The sequence below is a fragment of the Gossypium arboreum genome, chromosome 13, assembly GCF_025698485.1.
Source record: "Gossypium arboreum isolate Shixiya-1 chromosome 13, ASM2569848v2, whole genome shotgun sequence".
NCBI classification, from domain to species: Eukaryota; Viridiplantae; Streptophyta; class Magnoliopsida; order Malvales; family Malvaceae; genus Gossypium; species Gossypium arboreum.
In genome coordinates, this window is record NC_069082.1 from 15248462 (window position 1) to 15256094 (window position 7633).

Consider the following 7633-nt stretch of genomic DNA (forward strand, 5'->3'; position numbering starts at 1 on the left):
TTTTGGCATCTGCGAAAGGGCTTCAATAAACGGTAAGTTAATATGTAGTTTCTTTAAAAGTTTAAGGAATTTACCAAATTGTTCGTCTGATCAGTCTTTCCTTGTCACATTGGGGTATGGCACACGAGGTTTAAATTCTGTACTCACCGGCTTTAGGTCGTTTTGGCCTACCTCATTCTTACCTTTGCTTACCACCATTTTTGGCCTTGGTTTTGCAACTAACCCTTCCTCATCTTGAATGGCAATCGCGTTGAGTGTCTCCCTTGGGTTAGATTCAGTGTTGCTTGGCAGGCTACCTTGTGGTCATTCGGAAATCAACTTGGCGAGCTGTTCAATCTGAGTTTCGAGCCCCTGGATTGATGCTTGTTGATTTTTGAGTGCCGTCTCAGTATTCTAAAAATGAGTTTCTGATACTGAGATGAATTTGGTTAGCATCTCCTCAAGGTTTGGCTTTTTCTCCTACTAGTACGGTGGTTTCTGAAAGCCTGGAGGGGGTGGTGGTCTCTGATTTCCTTGGCCTCCCCATGAAAAATTTGGGTGGTTCCTCCAACCTGCATTGTAAGTATTGCTATAAGGATTATTTTGAGATCGAGGATTGTTACCCATGTAATTTAACTGCTCATTCTCCATGTTGTGGCCATAAGGTGGATATTCTGAACTGTTTGATCCAGCTCCACTTGCTTCGCACTGCATTACTGGGTGAACCTGTGAAGAACTAAGAAAACCAGTAATTTTCTTATTCAAGAGTTCTACCTGATTAGAGAGCATGGTGACCAAATCGACGTTATAAACACCGGACGTTTTCGTTGGCTTTGTCCTCATGACTTGCCACTGATAGTTATTCAGTGACATCTCCTCTATAAATTCATATGCATCTTCAGGTGTCTTATTATTCATGGTTCCCCCAGCAGCTGCGTCAACCATTTGTCGAGTCGAAGGATTCAGGCCATTATGAAAGGTTTGAACCTATAGCCAGAGTGGTAACCCATGGTGAGGGCATATTCTCAAAAGGTCCTTGTATCTCTCCCATGCATCGTATAGTGTTTCTAAATCCATCTACCTAAAACAAGAGATATCATTACGTAATTTAGCCGTTTTAGCCGGCGAAATATATTTTAATAAAAACTTTTCGGTCATTTATTCCCAAGTAGTGATTGACCCCCGTGGTAACGAATTCAATCACTGTTTAGCTTTGTTTCTCAATGAAAAAGGGAATAACCGAAGGTGAATGGCGTCATCAGAAACGCCATTAATTTTAAATGTATCACATAGTTCCAAAAAATTTGCCAAGTGAGCGTTGGGATCTTCGTCTTGTAAACCATCAAACTGAAAAAATTGTTGCATCATTTGAATTGTGTTAGGTTTCAATTCAAAAGTATTTATAGCTACAGTAGGTCTAACTATGCTCGATTCAGTTCCTGTTAAAGAAGGTTTAGTATAATCATACATTGTGCATTACTATTTTCTTCCATGTCTAGAACAACAAAGTCTACTGGGTATATAAATTTATCAATCTTAGCAAGAACATCTTCAATGATACCCCTAGAAAATCTAATGGTTTTATCATCCAATTGAATGCTCATCCTAGTTTGTTTGGGTTTCCCAAGACCTAGCTATTTAAACATTTTATAATGCTTGCCCCTAAGTCAGCCAATGCATTATGAACATCTAAACTACCAATTAAACAAGGAATTGTAAAACTCCCTGGATCTTTCAATTTGTTGGGTAGCTTATTCTGTAATATGGCTGAGCAAACTGCATTCAACTCCACATACGACGCCTAATCCAACTTTCGTTTATTTGTTAAAAGCTCCTTTAAAAATGTAACACCCCTAACCCGAGACCGTCGCTGGAGTCGGACACGAGGTGTTAACAAACTTCAAACCACTTATTGATAATTTCCCAGACAAGCTGCCAATCTGTGTACTAGTGCTTCAAAAATCATAACTTGAGTTCTACAACTCAAAAATCAGTTTCGTAATTTTTCCCTGAAACTAGACGCATATTTCCATCTACAGATTTTTTTCTAGAATTTTTGGTCAAGCCAATTAGTATAGTTTATTAGTTAAAGTCTCCCATGTTACAGGGATCGACTACACTGACCTTCGTGCGTTGCAACTCAAATAACTCCCTGTGCAGGGCTTCAATTCTGATGCCGTTTGTTTCTATAGAAACTAGACTCAAAAAGGAATCTTTACATATATGGAATGATTTCTAAATGTCTCGGGTTAATTTATAATTAATTTTCAAAGTCAGAATAGGAAATCCAAAAACCGTTCTGGCCCTGTTTCACGAAAACCAAAATATCTCTTAACATACAACTCATATGACCGTTTCGTTTCTTCCATATGAATATAGATTCATCAAGGTTCATTTACATAATTTATTCACTATTTAATTCCATTTCTACTATTTTTAGTGATTTTTCACATCCACATCACTGTTGCTGCCAGCATCTATTACTAGGGTAGACTTTCTCTAACACATAGTTTCTATGATTCAACCACCCCTTTTTCATATATAGTCCAAAATATAATCATGATGACCCATTCTAATGGTTGGTCATTGCCAAACATTTCCGTGCCTCTTAATGAGCATATACATACCAAATGATTATAACATTATGCTCAAAACATTTATAAGCCATTTTCGCATGGCTATTCAAAATTTACATACCAAGTTCAAACAAAACATAATAGCCTATACATGCGAAATGTTCTCTTAGACCATCTAAGAAGAAGATACCAAAAAGTCGCTAGTCGGTGTGATGACTTCGATGACGGTCCCGAATATGCAAAAAGTCGAGTCCAAGAAACCTAAAATAGGTGACAAGCAAACACCGAATGAGTATATAACTCAAGAAGTCATAAGCAATGCACTACCAACCATTAATAACATTATCGCAAAAGGAAACAAAATGGAGCGAGGCTAATTACTCCATTCAAACCGAACTATACCATAGTTCCTTAGACCATTCGATTCAACCACATACCAAGTTACACATTCACATTCCATATACTAATCAATAGGATATTTGAAGCATTTCTATACACCATTTTGTTTTCGTCACAATCATACATCTACATGGCCTTTCACTCATTCCACAATAATTCTTATGTACGTGACTTCAATTTACATTGTCACATAGGTTCAAACTTACCAAGCTCAACCCCAAATATAAACATAGCGCCTATTAGCCATGAGCTCAAGGTACTTACCCGATCCGCTGTCCGTGATCAACTCAATAGTGTCGCACACTCAGTGTCAATAGTGATTCAAAAGCATATAGTGAGTCCGCACACTTAGTGCTATATAATCAACTCGCACACTTAGTGCTATATGATCAAACTCGCACACTTAGTGCTGTACAAGTTTTAAACCCGCACACTTAGTGCCATTCTCATGATCACAAATGTTTATACCCGCACTTAGTAGTGAAATCAACAACTCAATACATCTCACCTCTTTTCCTTTCATTCAATACTTCCATCACCACATACATACATGTATATAAATTCATCGTTCCTTTCGGCATAATTATATAGACATTATGTCTATTCAAATCAATACAAAATATATGCTTAGTGACTTACCTTGTGTTGGGTAAAATAGTCCAAGTCGGCTACTTGATGACCTTCGTCTTTCCCTTGCTTGATTCTCCTTCTTTAACTCCTTGAGCTTAATAATAAATCAACTAGTTTAACCATCTTGCTAAACATTCATAATTCAATTACACATGCATATGTATGTTTGTATATTCGGCAACCATCCTCACTTATTACCCATTTAGTCAATAATCTAAGCCAAGATAAGGCTTCAATATGGTTGCCTCTAACCAAATACATGCACACCAATCTACTTCATTTGGCGAATATGCATGTCTATGTTGAGGCCAATTTTACACTTAATACTACACAAAAAAACAGCATACATTTTACTAACTAACGCATTACATATTGTAGCTCAATACACATCTCTCATTTACTTCATAACCGAAACAACATCACAAGCAAATATACACCTTAAAATAGTATATATGTCATACCAATACATCATGTGCAAACATATATTCATGTAGGTGCAAGGGTAGAATCTCAAGTTGTTTATATCCAAATATAAACACATATCCAAAGCTCAAATCTTACCTACCATGCAACATGCATGAATCATACTTATGGATATACCATGACCGAATACATCACAACACCATAATTTTGGTCATGATTAAGCAAAGAACTTAATGTCTTACTCAAAAATACTAAAAAGAAAGTCCAAGAGCCATCAATCCACCATCACATATACCATTAGCAAGCTTCATATTTAACATGCAATGGCATTAACACAAAATCCACCTTGGCCAAATACCATCCCCATGATATAACAAAGATTTGAACCATGGGCTAATAAGAACATCAAGCTAGCAACTAAAACATGCATGAATCTCATGGCACAACCTCAAACATACCTTAATCTTGATGCAAGTATAGCCAAATCTCTTCCTAATCCCTTCCAAACCAAACATGAAGCAAAAATTCCTTCCTTCCTCTTTGGTATTTTCGGTCAAGAGAGAATGAAATGGATGAGCAAAATTTTTTCTTTTCTTTTCTTCAATGCACTGCAATGGGGGCGTTCACTCACACACATTTTTTTCTTTCTTTATTACCCATACTTATTTGTTTATTGTTTCTCCCTAATGCACCAACAAAACATGTTTCATGACATGTTTAGCCCATACTCCCTTGTCATGGCCGCCACCTCCTATAAAAGAGGGATATTTGACATGCAAGGCCATTGTTTTGCATGCATGCTTTAATTAGTCATCACACATTTCCCCATCATACTTTCAAAGTTTTCTACTAGGTCCTTTCTAGTGAAATTCACATTTATAACTCTAAATCAAACATCAAAAATGTCACACACGAATTAACACATATCATAAGCATCAAAATGAGCATTAAATTATTTTTATGCCTCGGTTTTGCGGTCCCGAAACCACATTCCGACTAGGGTCAATTTTGGGCTGTCACAAAAAACTTGACTGCTTTTGGCATCTGCGAAAGGGCTTCAATAAACGGTAAGTTAATATGTAGTTTCTTTAAAAGTTTAAGGAATTTACCAAATTGTTCGTCTGATCAGTCTTTCCTTGTTGCATTGGGGTATGGCACACGAGGTTTATATTCTGTACTCACCGGCTTTGGGTCGTTTTGGCCTACCTCATTCTTACCTTTGCTTACCACCATTTTTGGCCTTGGTTTTGCAACTAACCCTTCCTCATCTTGAATGGCAATCGCGTTGAGTGTCTCCCTTGGGTTAGATTTAGTGTTGCTTGGCAGGCTACCTTGTGGTCATTCGGAAATCAACTTGGTGAGCTGTCCAATCTGAGTTTCGAGCCCCTGTATTGATGCTTGTTGATTTTTGAGTGTCGTTTCAGTATTCTAAAAATGAGTTTCTGATACCGAGATGAATTTGGTTAGCATCTCCTCAAGGTTCGGCTTTTTCTCCTGCTAGTACGGTGGTTTCTGAAAGCCTAGAGGGGGTGGTGGTCTCTGATTTCCTTGGCCTCCCCATGAAAAATTTGGGTGGTTCCTCCAACCTACATTGTAAGTATTGCTATATGGATTGTTTTAAGATCGAGGATTGTTACCCATGTAATTTAACTGCTCGTTCTCCATGTTGTGGCCATAAGGTGGATATTCTGAACTGCTTGATCTAGCTCTATTTGCTTCGCACTGCATTACTGGGTGAACCTGTGAAGAACTAAGAAAACCAGCAATTTTCTTATTCAAGAGTTCTACCTGATTAGAGAGCATGGTGACCAAATCGACGTTATAAACACCGGATGTTTTCGTTGGCTTTGTCCTCATGACTTGCCACTGATAGTTATTCAGTGACATCTCCTCCATAAATTCATAGGCATCTTCAGGTGTCTTATTATTCATGGTTCCGCCAGCAGCTGCGTCAACCATTTGTCGAGTCGAAGGATTTAGCCCATTATGAAAGGTTTGAACCTGTAGCCAGAGTGGTAACCCATGGTGAGGGCATATTCTCAAGAGGTCCTTGTATCTCTCCCATGCATCGTATAGTGTTTCTAAATCCATCTGCCCAAATGAAGAGATATCATTACGTAATTTAGCCGTTTTAGCTGGTGAAAAATATTTTAATAAAAATTTTCGGTCATTTTTTCCCAAGTAGTGATTGACCCCCGTGGTAACGAATTCAACCACTGTTTAGCTTTGTTTCTCAATGAAAAAGGGAATAACCGAAGGTGAATGGCATCATCAGAAACGCCATTAATTTTAAATGTATCACATAGTTCCAAAAAGTTTGCCAAGTGAGCATTGGGATCTTCGTCTTGCAAACCATTAAACTGAAAAAATTATTATATCATTTGAACTGTGTTAGGTTTCAGTTCAAAAGTATTTACAGCTACAGCAGGTCTAACTATGCTCGATTCAGTTCTTGTTAAAGAAGGTTTAGTATAATCATACATAGTGCGCGGAGTAGGATTTTGGTTAACAACAATAGCAGGAGGTAGCGGATTTTCTTGGTTTTCAGCCATCTCCTCGGTTGTGGTAGAAGTATCGTCCTCTTGCTCTTCTGTGTATCGTAAGCTTTGCCTTATATCTTTCCGGTTTCTACAAACTGTGCGATCGAGCTCACCGTTAAGAAGTAGTGGTCCTGACGGGTTTCTTCTGGTCATAAACTAGAAAAACTTGTCAGAAGAGAATAAATGAAGAATTAGAAAATAAAATAAAAATTTAAATTGCAATAAAAGTAAAATGGGTAAAGTAATAAAAATCGAGTGTTCCTAATATCCTAGTTCCCCGGCAACGGTGCCAAAAAATTGATATGTGATATTCGTGACAAGTTTTAAAGATTTATGAAGGAATCGTTCTTAAGGCTAACTTATTATCACGATTAAGGCAAGTGTACCTATCGATCAGTAGTATAGTTCAGCAATACTGAATTGTCGAACCCAAAGGAACTACGAGTACTAGTATTTACTTTCTTTTTATTATCTAACCTAAAAATTAAGAGGTTTGGTTATCTAAACTAATTACTAACAATGAATGCACAGAAAGAAAATTTGGGAAAATACTTTTGGGAAAATTCGATTGATTAAGACAATACCTAAGGAAAAATTCACCTAGACTTCACTTGTTATTTGACTCTGAATCAGATGATTTATTCATTTGACTTGATCCGTAGGAATCCCTAAGTTATATTATTATCTCTCTTGAGACTAATAACATCTAACCCTAGGTTGAATAATTGAAATCTCTTTCTAATTAACACCCTAGAATTGCATTAACTCGATCTATGGATTCCCTTATTAGGTTTCACCGTAATCAGGAAAAATCTTATCACCCTATCTCTAGGCGTGCAATCAAATCCGCTTAATTATGACAAATTTACTCTTAGATAGGGTCATTCCTCCTTTAAATAAGAGCTTAACTTGAATCAATATCCTGGAATATCAAAACAAGAATTAAGAACACATAATTAAGAACAAGTCAAATATTTATCATACAATTTAGATAATAATAACAAGATTCATCTTAGGTTTCATTCCCCTTAGGTATTTAGGGGGTTTAGTTCATATTTATGAAAGAAAACATCTCAAAAGCATAAA

The 7633-nt window shown here is 37.0% G+C and overlaps 2 non-coding genes across 2 annotated transcripts; both read left to right on the top strand.

The window, feature by feature from the left end:
* The first annotated feature begins 982 nt into the window (after positions 1-982).
* On the top strand, positions 983-1089 carry LOC128287555 (small nucleolar RNA R71). The gene has a single exon (XR_008278255.1). It is a non-coding gene; the product is annotated as a small nucleolar RNA R71 (small nucleolar RNA).
* A 4935-nt stretch (positions 1090-6024) lies between these two features.
* On the top strand, positions 6025-6131 carry LOC128287680 (small nucleolar RNA R71). Its single transcript, XR_008278380.1, has one exon. It is a non-coding gene; the product is annotated as a small nucleolar RNA R71 (small nucleolar RNA).
* Positions 6132-7633: the final 1502 nt, after the last annotated feature.